Source organism: Balaenoptera musculus, chromosome 5, assembly GCF_009873245.2.
Source record: "Balaenoptera musculus isolate JJ_BM4_2016_0621 chromosome 5, mBalMus1.pri.v3, whole genome shotgun sequence".
In the NCBI taxonomy this organism is placed as follows: Eukaryota; Metazoa; Chordata; class Mammalia; order Artiodactyla; family Balaenopteridae; genus Balaenoptera; species Balaenoptera musculus.
Genome location: NC_045789.1, coordinates 119097091 through 119111708, shown reverse-complemented (window position 1 = coordinate 119111708; position 14618 = coordinate 119097091). Strand labels below are relative to the sequence as shown.

Below are 14618 nucleotides of genomic sequence, written 5' to 3'. Positions count from 1 at the left end.
CATAGCTGAGGACAAAATCCCCTCACCCATTTCATGTGTTTTTCTTTTTTAATGTTGACAGCTTTGTAGAAGTCAGTCAGCAATAAAGTGAAAAAAATTGAATACTTAAATATATTTATTTTAATAAAATGCATTAATTTAAACAAAACCACATAGATGACAACTTTTAGGCTTCGAACAGCTTCACTCACCATGGCTGGCTCTAAGGCCTCCTAAGAGCCTGTCATTCATGATGATACCTTAGCAGTCATTCTGAATGCATTTAACATGCTCTCAATTCACAATTATGGATTAGCTCCTGGTTATCCTGGTGATTTGGTTGTATTTTATTGCTGTCATGGAAGTTTCTTTGGCTTTAAAGGATGTAAGTCACTGTGATACTTGTTCTGAACAAAGCACTGACATTGCATTTATGCCAGATGAAAAGCAAAAGCAAGAGCTCCCCAAGTTACATTCAATAATAAATCAGGGGACTTCCCTGGTGGCACAGTGGTTAAGAATCTGCCTGCCAATGCAGGGGACACGGGTTTGAGCCCCTGGTCTGGGAAGATCCCACATGCCACGGAGCAACTAAGCCCGTGCGCCACAACTACTGAGCCTGCGCTCTAGAGCCTGCGAGCCACAACTACTGAAGACCATGCACCTATAGCCGTTGGTCTGCAACAAGAGAAGCCACCACAATGAGAAGCCCACGCACTGCAACGAAGAGTAGCCCCTGCTCGCCACAGCAATGAAGACACAACGCAGCCAAAAATAAATAAATTTATAAAAAATAATAATAATAAATATAAATCAGAAATGAAAGAAAAGGAACTTTCATTCTATTCTTAAAAAATGAAATCCATGTCACAGCACAGGGTCTTTGAGAGTTCTATGGTGAGGAAGCAATTTAAAGCCTGAAAGAGTAAAACAAATCACTTGGCAGGTAACTCCCAGTGATTTCTGGTGTGGTTTTCCACTCCGTAAACACTGTTTTGCACTTTGCTTCTGGGTTTCCACCACCATGCAGCCTTGCCTCTGATCACTGCCTCGCAGGACCCCCCTCAGAGGGGAGGCAGCAGTGGGAGGCAAACATAAGGGCAAACAACCCCACTGCTCTGGAACAGCTCTGGCTATTGAACTGACAAAAGGAAATGAAAAATCTGTTTGTTAAACTGACGTGTGAGAGAACAGTGATCATAGCAATTCTTAACATACATAGTCCAATTATTTTTAATATATTAAGCACCAATGTTTATAACTATACTTACTTTTATTCTTATGAGTCTATGTGAGGGTAAGCATTTCAAAGGAGGAACGTAAGGCAAGTACTTTGCCTAAGATGTACAATCTAGTGAGTGTCAAGGCAGAAACTAGAAGGCCTTCAATATTCTCAGATGGAAACATAATGAAAGTCAACACTGTGCAATGCACTGACGGATATATACAATCCAAGCCAAGCAATGTGTCTAAAAACATTTTTCTCTGCTCTTTTGCTTGGGCACCTGCTTTCTGTAGGGTGTCCCCCATGACAGTGCACTTCATGCTCACTCAGGGGGCACAGCCTTCTCTACCCAGAAGGCCCAGAAGAACGGCAGCCACACCAGTGTGGTGCACTTGCTCACGGTAAGGTAGGTTTGATCGCGCCCATCACCATCAGCAGAATCTACATTTAGATTTTTCTCCATACAGGGCATGAACATCCCTATGGAATTAAGATGAGCCACTTCCAGCTACTGTGCTCCTGCAGTGGGGACCGTAGGACTCCACCTCTCCTTCCGCCCTCCAGGAGGCCTGCCTCCTGAAGCAGGAGTCCCAAGAGATTCAAGCCCGGTTTATCGTGAAACCCAAGCACTCAGCCAGGATCCAAGCCAGGAATCAGCGGGGAAAGGTAAGCCCCTTCCCTTCCTGCAAGTGTCTTCTCTTGGCTCTTGGCTCTACTCCTGAAAGCAAACTCGTGACATAGAGCCGATTCTCCAGGTAGGAGTGTGTGGGGGGGGGCAGTATAGGCAGGCACCAACACCCACCCAGAATCAAGCTCAGAGAAACCCCGAAGGTCTGAAATCAAGACCCAACTCACTTCTAGGAAAGTTGTTATTTTTTTTTTTTTTAATTCCTCTAGGTAGACATCTCCCTTCTCTGTATCCCCAGAGCTCTCCCCACATATAATTATGTCTGTACACATCTGTGTGTCTTATTAGAACATGAGCTTCTTATGGCCTGGGAACACATCTTCCCCATCCTAGGGTTTTGTCTAGCATCTCATGCCCTCACAGGAGGTGGTTAGATGACTGTATGGCTTAGACAAGACTTGGAATCTGTTCTGGGCTTAGGCTGAAGTGGCCTTGGGGGTTCTGGTTAGAACTGAACTCTCCGTTCTACCCCCATAGCAACCTCACTTTCCACGTATGCTTCAGACCCAGGTTGCGACTGGAACTGGACTGAATATTTTCGGTTGGGGTTTTTTAAAATCTTCCCTCTTGCAATTTTTTTTCCCCTGCCATTCCAATATTGTCCCATCAATATTTCTTTCTCTGAATAAAATGTGTTATTAATTTGGGAAGTATTTGGGCCAGAACAGAATTTCTACTTAAAGTATTTTTATTGTTATGATTATTATTCTCTAAGCACAAAGTTTCAAAAATTTTATTTTTTAATATTCAAACCCTAATTTGAGCATGAGGAAACACTAACCTAAATCTTACCAGGACTGTTTAAGAAAGATGAGGTTATAAAGTTAGCTTGTTTAATAGTCCCCATATTTTTTCATGGCTATAGCATATACTTTTAATGGTCACAGAGGCAACATGAACTCTAATATCAAACAATGTACATTATGAAAGGTCCAACTAAGCCTGAAAATATCTTTGATTAAGTATAGGACTCAATGTCTATTTTGCTTTCTGTCTATGCTCATGGAGTAGCTGGATATATAGCTTTGTAGCAAGGGATAGAGCACTCTTTTTAAGAGCATTCTTATTAAAGCTGAACAATGAATGAATACATTTGGATAGTTTTAGAAATAATACAATCAGGTTAAGAGTAGGGAAACCAGGTTGCACAAAACAACTCAACCTATAGAAACATGTATCTTAAACATTTGTACATGTTAATGTAGAAGAATCTCCTCCTGGATGTAAGAATGTATTTGCTTTCTTCATTCTCTCCTTTTAAAATGATGGAGGTATGCATGTCAGGGCAGGAAGACCCTAAGGTAGAGTGGTGGCATTCCTTCATGACCGCATATCTTCTGGAGGCTGCAAAAGCAAATGGAGAATGGGAGTGGGGTCTGCTTTGGTTGGGGGAGACCGATGTCTAGGCTGCCGTCGGCCCTCTGAGGGGGGAGATTACCTTTATCAAGGCTGCTATGAGCCATGTCAGTGTTGAGCAGTACATTACATTATGTAGTCCAGTGAGGTGTAGGTAGCATCATTTATGTTAACTTTGAGAAACCGAAGCTCAAAGAGTTTTAAGTAACCTATCCAACTAAGTGGCAGAACAGGAGCCTTCTGGTTCTCTCATCCAGCACAAGTGCTTCGCCCACATGAGTGGACATGGTGACGCACTCACTATGTCTCAGAAAAGACAAGTGGATGGGCGTTTAAGGATATTTGGTAAAATGTTGCCCATCTGTTTATTTTTCTACAACTTGGCTCCTCTGTTGACTTTTTTTAGTTGGTTATTTAAGCAGGTTTTTTAAGCAAATGTTAAACGGGTTACTTAAGCAAATATCAGGAAAACATTCATAGCTAGGCAGTAGAAACTTTGAACTTAGCTTTTCATTGCTGATCACTTATTTTTGAAAAGCGCTTTGTCAGCATTCCTTTGACAGGGGCTGTTGGGTAGTTAAAAATCACCTCTGGGTAGCTGGGTAGGGTGTTACAGGAAGATGGCCACCTGGCATCTTACCATATAGCCAGCATTTAATGACTACTTCCCAAGGACCCTGACTGCAGAAAGTCATCTATGGAGCTGCTTGAGGGTTGTGGCCTACCAGAGGAGAGGTCCAGAGGATGGCTGAAAAGTGGGGTCAGGCAGGATGTGTCATGAAAGGCAGATCCTTTTGATGGGAGAAAAGTTGACCACGGTTGGGTACTCAGAAAGCCAAACAGGAAATCTAAGAGTGGGAAGAAGCCTACTACAAAAGTAAATGATTACCAAACTCTGCTTGATTTGAATACCAAATCTTTTTGGCTTTTAAAATGAGATTTGACACCTGAATCCACTGATAAGACTTAACATCAGGAAACTTGTATAATAAAGGTTAAGTGACTCATGACACAGTGCAGAGGCAGTAGATAGCACTGTCTGGGGAATACTGTCACTCGGAGAATCAGCCCTGAGTCTAATCAAGCCTCTAGGTTTAACTACTGGTTTGCAGGATATGGTGAAGAAGAATACATTAACACCACAAGGATGCAATTAGCCAATTTCAGAATGTGGGAAATTCTATACAAGAAATGACTCAGTTTCTCTCTCTTCCAGCCACTGCAACGAACATGCTGTAAAATGTAAATGGTGGAAATCAGGTTAAATGAACTAAACTACTATTAGTAATAATCTCTCTTCTTCCTTAGGTTCAGGCCAGAAGACAGTTAAGAGGAGTTCAGTCAAAAACTGGGCCTTCTGGCGGAGCTCCAGCACTCGTGAGGACAACCAGTGCCCAGCTCCACCACCCACAAAGCCAAAACAGCTCTTTGGAGTTTCTCTCGAGGATGTGTGAGATAATGACCACCCGCCCACCCCGATTCTGGTAGGTCCCATCTTGGTCTTCTGTAGCCTTCCTGAGGAGGGGAGCTCTGAGAGGGCAAGTGTTCTCATCCAAATCTATCCTAAAGTGGAGAAGTCATTAGACAGCCCCTGGCTTTGACTGAGTTTTGTTAATATTACTTCAAAGAATAAGATCCGATTTAGGTACTGCAGAGTCGTAAGGCAAATACAACAGGAAAAGATACTCTTGTCCATTCCACTGGTTTCAGCAAAGACCCACCTACATTTGCTCAGATCAATTAAAATGGGCTCCGTGTGTATGAATCTGAGAGTCCACCTCACCCTCATATTCTCTCCTCATCTCCTTCCTTGGACTCCACACTCAGTCTCAAGTCTCCTTCAGCTGAGTTTACTCAATCTTATGACTCAAAATATCTCACATAGATTTCATTTGTAATTCAAGTGCTTAAGCATAAAGACTCATCCCCTGGCAAATATGAGTCATTTAATCCCGACAGACTGCATCAGATGAAAGTCAGAGTTTGACCTGTGTTATCTCAAATTAGCGTACTGAATTGTCAGCGCTCTCCAAGCACTATACCACATGCAGGGAATCTCATGCTATACGTGAAGAAATTTATCACACTACTGATAGTTACATGCTAGCTACTACCCCAGTCCTTGCACTTTTCACAGCAAATTTAGGGGGTAACTGTGATTATCATCTTCCCCACTTCATAAATGAAAAACAAAAAAGCCTCAGTAAAGTATGTGCTGTGCCCGAAGTCATATAGCAGATGAGTAGCGTAACAGATTCCAGATTCCTTGGATTACCTGACTCCAATACCTGTTACCTCTCTACCCTGTAAGCAGAGGACATGAAGACACAGCAAAAGGAAATGAAAGACAGATGAGAAGAGAATCTGATCAGAGAAGGAGGAGAGGGGTTTTGAGCCTGTTTTAAAAGAGGGGAGGAAATACAGGAAGTAGAAATGGGGTATACAGTCACTGAAAGGAGAATAAACAAATGGGAAATTAGTATGGCAAAAAGATTTCTACACTTCGTAAAGAGCGTCTATAATAGGGAATAATGAGAAAGGAACAGTGAAGGAGGAGAGGGTGATTCTACAAAGGCCTCAAAGCAGAGAAGTTTGATTTAACAGTGTAAATTTACTAAAAAGGAAAATCTGATTAAACAAGTGTTTAAAATGTTTCAGTGTATGAATGTAAAATGGATTGTTGGGTAGAAAATATATTTGGAAACACTGAAAAAAAATTTCAAATGGACTTCAGTCCTTCCAGCTCTAGCAGTGTACCCTCATACACCCCAGCTCTGTCAAAAAGGGGCAAGCTTGTGCTCCAGGCTTGCAGATAGGAAATGCCACATAGTTTTCTTTTCTTCCCTATAGCATATGGCTTTCCTTTATCAATCAAAAAGGGCCTCTCACAGAAGGCATATTCAGAAAATCAGCCAGTATAAAATCATGCAGAGCCCTAAAGGAGAAACTAAACTCTGGGGACAAAGTGAACTTGGATGATGAATCCATTCTTATGGTAGCATCCATCTTAAAGGTAGGGAAAGTTCTAGCATTATCCACACACAGAGTAACTCTGAAGCTACATGACTGGTCCTTCATCATGACTGCCCAAGAACCATAACAGGCATAATATAAAAACACTTGACAAAGTCAAAATTGAAGGAAGCTACTTCGGGTGTTAAAAGCCCCACAATGTTAGATATACTTTCCTTTTTCATCACACAACGCCCTCCCCATCTTCATTCCTGAACACTCCATGCAAAAGAATAAAAATAATAAATTTCAAAACACACACTTACACATACAGAGTGTTTACCAAAACAAGCTTCCTGCTTTTGATGACTTCCTCGCCACCTTCCTAATGAAGGCAAAGTTCATATTAAAGAAAATTCATATTAAGCTTTTGTAAATAGTTACACAAGTTTACCACAGTAAGTAAACATTTGCCTTACGATGAATCAAAAACTGCTCAGTGAGGACACCTGATCCCTTCATCATCCTTCCTTCCCCTGTCTGTTAATGCCTTTTACTTTAAAGTTAGTGTAGGGATGACTCGACCCTTTGTTCCTCCTTTTTCCTCCTTTTACCACCTTTGGCATCCTTTGTTGATATTTGTTGTTTAACCCACCACCCGTGGTTATAGTTACATGGTAACCAGCTCCTACCACATGCCTCTTCTTATAAATCTGACTTTTAAAGTGGGTGCAGCAGTCAAAATCAGTTTGGAATTCTGAAAATTCAATAGATTTATACAAAAATACATTGAGTTTGAAATGATACAGCTAAATCACAAGTGTCTAGTTACATTTCTACCAGGGGAATAACAGAATAGAAAAATTTAATCAATCCATGTTGGTACTTGTTAGCAGCTCTGAACAAAAATATGTTAAAGTAGTAATGACTATAAACAGGTTATTAAAATTATCTTAGAAACTCAGTAACATTTGGTCTTTCCTTGTCCCCTATTAATGTCTGATTGTAATTCGATTATATGATAAATAGCAACAGTTCAGAAATGACTTAGAGTTGACCCCTACTACACTAGCACCATAATAATGCACACTAGGTATGCAAATAGCAAGATGAGTATTGCCCTCTGTAAGGTGCACACATGGAACTGACGTGATTTTCTAGCAAAAGTTAGTAGGCTCTTGCCTATTTCCATGTTATAAGCACAGACTAGCAAGAGGGTAGCTACTCATGGGTACAGTTCCTAGACATTCACAATGTTTTCTCTTCCTAAAGTTGACTGATCTTGGCGGGGAATCAAACTTTGCAACCTTGGCTTTGATAATACCATGTGTCAAACTAACCAGAGAGTTGGTCTAAATCAGAAATGAATGTATCATCAGTACCACATTGAGTTTGCCATTAAACTATCTATAAACAGAGGTCCAACAGCAAATACCCCTGGCATATTCAGCATGTGTCATGTTCTGGCCTAACCACACTCAGCCTCACCAATGGACTCTACAGAACAGGGTCCAGGAAAGAGAGGAGACACACACTCCAAGTGCATGTAGTTTGGTACACATGAGGCAAAGGCCCTGCTGCACCCTCCCAGACTCCCAGAACCAGCCAAAGCTGGAGTGCTTCCTCTCTCCACGTATATTGGGGCCACTTCTTAGGAAACACAGTGAAAACCTAATGATTGTGAGTGGGTATTGTATACCAGTAACACAGTAAAGGTATGAGAGGACTGAGACTTTGGCCATTGTCTCCACTGCTCTGTCCCCAGGACTCAAAAGAGTGCCTGGCACAAACAGCAGCTCAATAAAAGTAACACTTACTGGATTATAATCATGACAGTTGCCTAGAAGCGTCTCCTGAACAAGCTACTATTAAGAGAAGTCGGGCTACATGTTAAGACCAGTGGAAGCAAGGTGTGCTTTTGAAACTAGCAAGGCAATGCAATAATTTCCCCTCAGTCTTACACAGAAGATAACGACTTCATAAATTTTAATAGGCCCAATTCTATGATATTAAGACTTGTTCATCAGCCCTCTAAAGTTATGAATTTTCCAGGCGTCCACTTAGGAAGCTTACATTTGCATATCTCTAGTCCTGATACTCAGAGGCCTGAAGTTGCAATATATCCAAATTTTCAATTTCCTTTTTTGGGAGGACGTGTTCCATTCAAGGAGCTGTAAGGGGTAACATGTAGTTACCCACTGGGGATTTTGATATATTTCTAACACCTACTGCTTAAAAGTCTGCAGAACTGAACTTTTATATAGTTAAAAAAAGGAAGACTGAAGCTATTATTAGAGTAGTTTTTTTCCCAAGGAGCATACATACCTCAAGTCAGAAAGCCCAGTTCTCTCTTAATATGTGTGCAAGAGCATGCGGCGGTGTGTTTTTTGGTTATTTTTTTGTTTCAGAACTTTTTTTGCTTGAATTAAGAGCAAACACTGTGTCTAAAGTAAACAAGCAAAATGGGTATGTCCATTTCTTTTCAAGAAACTAATAGGATTTAGGATTTAGGATTTAGGATGAGTCACCAGACCTTGTCAGTTTGTGCTAGTGTGCTAACATGAGTAAGTTCCAGGTGATAGAAGGGGCTTTAGCGTCATTCTCACTACAGCCCAGACTCTACTTTTATGCTTCTAATTTTACGCTTCTAATTTTAGTTAGAGAAAATCCAAGCAATGCTTCTGGATGTGCAAGTCTGTGGATAATCAGAGCCAAGCTCTGTGTGGATCACAGTTTGTGTAGTTGAGAAGGAAGTGGGGACTGAACTGAATTTTTCAACTAAATGTTTTCTCTGTAATTTCTCCAACATATTTATCATAAAAATAATATATATTTTTTATCTGTGTAAGGATTTTCTTCGAAATATCCAAGGAAGTGTATTTTCAGCCAGTCTCTATGATAAATGTCTTGGTGTTACTGATCAAGGGAATAAGGAGGAGAAAATAACTGCAACCCAGAGGTAATCATGCAATACCCTTAGGAAAATATTAGCTTATAATTTACAGCTTCGTCCACTAAAATAATGACCAATGTCAAAGGGTTTCACTTGATCATACCCAGGAAGCCAGTTTAAAAATAGATGCATGCCTTACTGTTGATATTGAATGCGTGTTTTTCTCCTCATCTTATTAATATGGAATCCTTGACCATTTTACACCTTCTGAATACATGAAACTGCTGGAGATGAAATCCATTGGTCTAAAAAGAGATGCTAAAGGATCAATCTGCCAGTGGTATGATCTTAACTTTGTCAAACACATAACTAACCAGAGAAGTTCTTACCTGGTTCAGGAATTAAATTCAATGAAACATTTTTTGTATGCATTCATTCCTGGAACTCTGTGAGAGTGGACTGTGTACATGGTATACAAAGAAGTACTCTGTTCTCTTTGTCTTTGTCTTTCCACTTCCTAAGCAAAATGACTTGCTTTGTTTAGAAGTATATTTTTCTGTCTTTAGTCTTTTAGACCAGCTGCCAAAAGCAATGTAGTTCTCTTGTGATACCTTTTTGGAGTGTTACACAACATTCCTCATCCAATCAGATGACAGCTTACAATTTATCAGTGTGTATAGCCCCAAGCATTCTTTGCCTGCCTAATTCTGGCAGCTCAGAATTAGAAAACGACTTCACAAAAAAGGTAATGAGATCTCTCATTTTTATGCCTTGTGGGGCAGAGTCCCCACTTTGAACCTGAAGTTTGCGGTATTAACTCTGATGGACCAGTTTTTTAAAGTGCACATTTTAATTGCATTCCCCTGGAGTGGCAGAGTCCTACTCTGGTGGGGTATGGGAAGGTGGGTTGTTAAGCCGGAAATTGAGAGCAGCTGAGTCACTTCTCCTTTCTCATCCAGGAGACTAAACAATAGAGAGATGAGAGTAGGATGGTATGATAGAAAAGAACCTTGGGCTTTGGAGTCTGAGAGCCAAGGTTCAACTCTCAGCCTAATCACTAAGGGATGTGTAAACTTGGGCAAGGTTTCCAAGCCATGGTTGCATCACTGCACAATGATGACAACACCTAGCTGCTCTGGTCACTGCTGGCACATCCTAGGTGGCTTGGGCAATATGAGTACCCATGGCTCCACACATACTGGCCTCGCTCTGCCAGTCGTGGCTCATTCAGAAAATTACTTGTCTACTATTTTGCCTCCACTGCAGGATGAAGAAACTAGTAAAAGATTTCAGAACATCCTAATAGAGCCACAACATGCCTAATAAGAACACAGCTCTTCCCCAAGTTTACCCAGAGCAAGCATGAGGCAAGGCAATGCAGTCAGACAAACACATCACATGTTTTCTCTCCAGCTGCTTCCTTCCACAGAAATCTCTGCTTCCCACATTTCAGATATTTCTTAAGTAAATTTCACAAGTTTTTGTGTATTTTAATAAGATGTTATACATAAATTATATCTCAATAAAACTGGAAAAGTTCTTAAATAAAAATAAATAAATAAAATTTAATAAGAGAATATACATCTTTGCCCCAAATATCCTATGTGGGTTACTTGAAAATTATCCTAGTTTTAAAGATGTAACCATCATTACAAAAATGTTAGCTATTTAAATTTGGCCACAAATTATAATTTTAGCCCACTGATTAAAAGAATTTTAAAATCTGTGCCCAAAGTACTCTTGAAAGTGTCAGTTATTTCGTAGAGAAAACTAGTATATTTATTTATTTATTTATTTATTTATTTTAATCAAGTCTGAATTTTTCTCAGAATTATTCTGCATTTTTGTTAGAGCCAAGATTCACATACGAAATGTGATTTATAACTATGCCATAAAATAACACCCCGTTTTTTGCCCTTTTGTGTTACAGATTTCTTTTGTACAGTTTCTCACTGAAAGCTGCCTCAAGATATTTGGAGAAGATATCACTTCCCTCTTTGAAGAGAGCTCAGTGAGTTGCGATACCAGTGATATCACTGATAACAGTGAGAAGGCTGCAGGTACTGTGAATACTTAATTAGCTTTGATGACAAAGACAGCAAGGCTGCCAGGGGTCATGGGAGGTCCTTAGACTGTGCTGTCCTGGAGCCCAAAGCACATCCCAAGGGCAATGATTTCCATCTGCTCCAGGTCAGGGGAGGTTTCACACTGTTGTGAAACCAACGAAAGGATAAGACAGGTCTGACTTCAAGAAGTTGCTAGTACAGCATTAGGAGACATCAGGGTATAATACAGCATTTGAGAATGTTTTCAAACAAAACTTTAAATGGGATGCATATATATCAGATGTACTCTGGCTGAAACTAGAGTGAGGGGCCCAGAGCGCTGTCTGGTTTATTCCCCTCTCTCTCCTTTTTCTGGTCAGTGGTCCCTGAGGTACCACAGGTTCCCAGTGCCTTTGAAATAGGTTGAAGAGAACCAGCACCATTGAGAAAACAAGGACTTGACTTAATGTCAAACAGCCTTTCCAGACTATAACCTCATGTGCCTCTATTTACCAACGGCATTAACTTCGGCCAGTTATTCTAGCTCAGTTTCAGTTTCTTCATCTCTAAAATGTGAAAAAAAATAATGTCTAAATCTAAGGATTGTTGTAAAGATTAAATGAGATCATGGATGTAAAATAAATTTGTAAAAAAGCAATGAACAGGGCTAGTAGAAGTTCCCAAGAGACTAGAGCTAGTGCTATCTGAGCCTATCTAATCACAGCTAACTGGTAGCAGTCCATTTTATAAGGCAGCATTTAGATTCAGAACCTGAGGGCATGTATCATGAGTCCCTTCACATTTTTAACATTTCTTGGTTTTATGACATTTACCTCATTGCTTTGAGGAAATCTTTAGGAAAATCCATTTAATCAGGAATTTAGATGAGCCTAATATCTGAGAATATGCTTATACTAAGACAACTGTTTGTTTTTTATTTCATTGGTGACAACAAAACAACCTCTTGAATCCAAGCCAGTGAGAGTGATAGTGATTCACAAAAAGGCACAACTGCAGGATGACGCCAAGGCCCCATCTAGCATGGGTCCACCCAGCTACCTGTCTACAATTTTCTAAGTCCCTGAAGATGATAATCTCCATAATCACATTTGACCCTTCCTTTTGCTTTATTTAGCTACCTGTCTACAATTTTCTAAGTCACTGAAGATTAGAATCTCCATAGTTACACTTGACCCTTCCTTTTTCTTTATTTCCTATAATATCTCACTTGAGAACTCTTTTTACAAAACATTTGCATGATTTTGTTGAGTCTGGATTAAATCCTCAGATCCTATCCAGAAATAAATGAATTTCTTGGCAGAAGAATGAACATGAGGCACCTTAAACCAAGAAAACCACTTTAGATCACTGAATGAAAAATAAGACCTTCCAAGGGCCCAGCTCATCCCATTTGAGTTTTTCTTTTTCTTGATCCCATATATGCCTGTTTGAGAAAATCTCCCCACAAAGTATCTCTTCTATCTTCTATTTCTACCATAATATACTATAGTTTTTGTATTGTATTGTACATTTTTATATTGATACAATAAAAACGGGTTAGATAACCATTTTATTTGCTTATGATTCATATTAACACGTTGGTGGAGGCTCATCTGGCAGTTTGGGTGTCAATTAAGATCACTTATGCACCTACAGTCAGTTGGCAGCTCAACTGGAGCTAACTTACGTGTCTGCTGGTTGCTGTTGGCTCTGGGTTAATCCCCATGTCTTCAACAAGCTGGCCAGCCTTCTTCATATGGTGGAAGAAGAGCTCCCAATAGCACGAGAGGATTTTCAAGAGTCAATGTAGGAGAGTACTCCACAAAAGACTACAAAAACAATGAGTTATTCATTATTTACTGAGGGCTATTACTGTAATCTACCACACATGAAAATCATAACTCAGGACAGCATTACTACCACACACATCATTTTATTCATCAGCTTTTAACTGTCCGTTCTTTAGACCAGCACTTCCCAAGGGGTATTAGGAAGTGTGGTAGAAAATATCTTTGAAATAATAATTGATTTTTTCCTCAGATATTTCTTGCCTTTACCCTTCTCCCTGTCTTAAGCTGTCTTAAGAGACAGATCATTTCCTCAGGGAACAGAAGTTACAGAAGAATTTGAGGAAAAGAGAGCTCTTTGTTGCTTATCAGTTTTGAAAGAGAAATAATAGGAGGTAAAGAAAAGCTGAAAACAACTAATTTGTCAATTGTAACCCACAGAGGAAATTCTTGCCATGTGGAAATGGTCAAGAATGTTAGTTTTTCCCTCAGGATACTCAAGCATAATGTATCATTGAGAAAATCAATTTATTAATTTTTAGAAAAGATCCTAGGAACTGATAAACTATAAAAGGATCCAATTGTCTAATGCAGAATGAACAAAAGGCAATTGGACTCTCTGATATTGGTCTTTACCATTGCTGGTAAGATTTGTATAATCATCAATCAACCTGCACTTAGCATGTAATTAAGGTTAAACATTTTCAAAAGTAAAGCAAAACGGGACTTCCCTGGTGGTCCAGTGGGTAAGGCTCCGTCCCACTGCAGTGGGCCCAGGTTCAATCCCTGGTGGGGGAACTAGATCCTGTATGCATGCCACAACTAAGAGTCCACATGCCTCAACTAAGCAGTCTGCATGCTGCAACTAAGAAGTCCACATGTTGCAACAAAGAGCCTGTGTGCCACAACTAAGACCCGGCGCAGCCAAAATAAATAAATAAACAATAAATTAATTAATTAAAAAAAAAAAAGTAAAGCAAAGATGCTGAGGATGAAAATCTTATTTTATTCCAGAAAGAAAGCTATTCATAGGCTACCTTTATGAGAAAACGAATTCTCTTTATGGTGATTAATTACTATGATATATTGAATGGAATATATATATATATATATATATTCAATTCTTTATTCCACAAAAGCAACATGTAAGAATTTGGGGGATGGAGTATATATTTGTATAAAAAACCATCTTTTTTCAAAAAGCATTGGGCGATGCCTTTCATATTTCTCTATAATTCTTTCCATGCTAGTCAAATGAGCCAATAAGTACTCTAAAGATCTGTAGTGAATGCTGACTCTATTTTCCATTTTTATGCTTTACATGTCCACAGCATAACTGGTGCTAGGAAGAAATTGATTTCTTTTTGGCCTTGGGTCTAAATGCCAGTATTCATTTGGTCGGCTACATCTTTCCAGGGAATGAAATCATTCCTTTGTCATGCAAAAGAAACTACTAGAAAACAAAATTGTCGAAGGAGAGTTATAGTTTCCTAAAATGGAAAAAGAGAAACTACTTTGTGAGAGTGGGAGTTTTTCCAAAATGTAGAGGTATAAAACTAGTTGGAAATGTAAAATAAAACAAAACAATACTGACTTCAGGATAATGGATACTTCTGTAGATGGAAGGAAGGGAATGGGATAGAGGAAAAGTGAAAAAGAAACTTCAAGCATATGTATATTATTTTATTAAAGA

General features: G+C 39.5%; 1 pseudogene; it reads left to right on the top strand.

The window, feature by feature from the left end:
- The first annotated feature begins 337 nt into the window (after positions 1–337).
- Positions 338–12215, top strand: LOC118895343 (annotated as a pseudogene).
- Positions 12216–14618: the final 2403 nt, after the last annotated feature.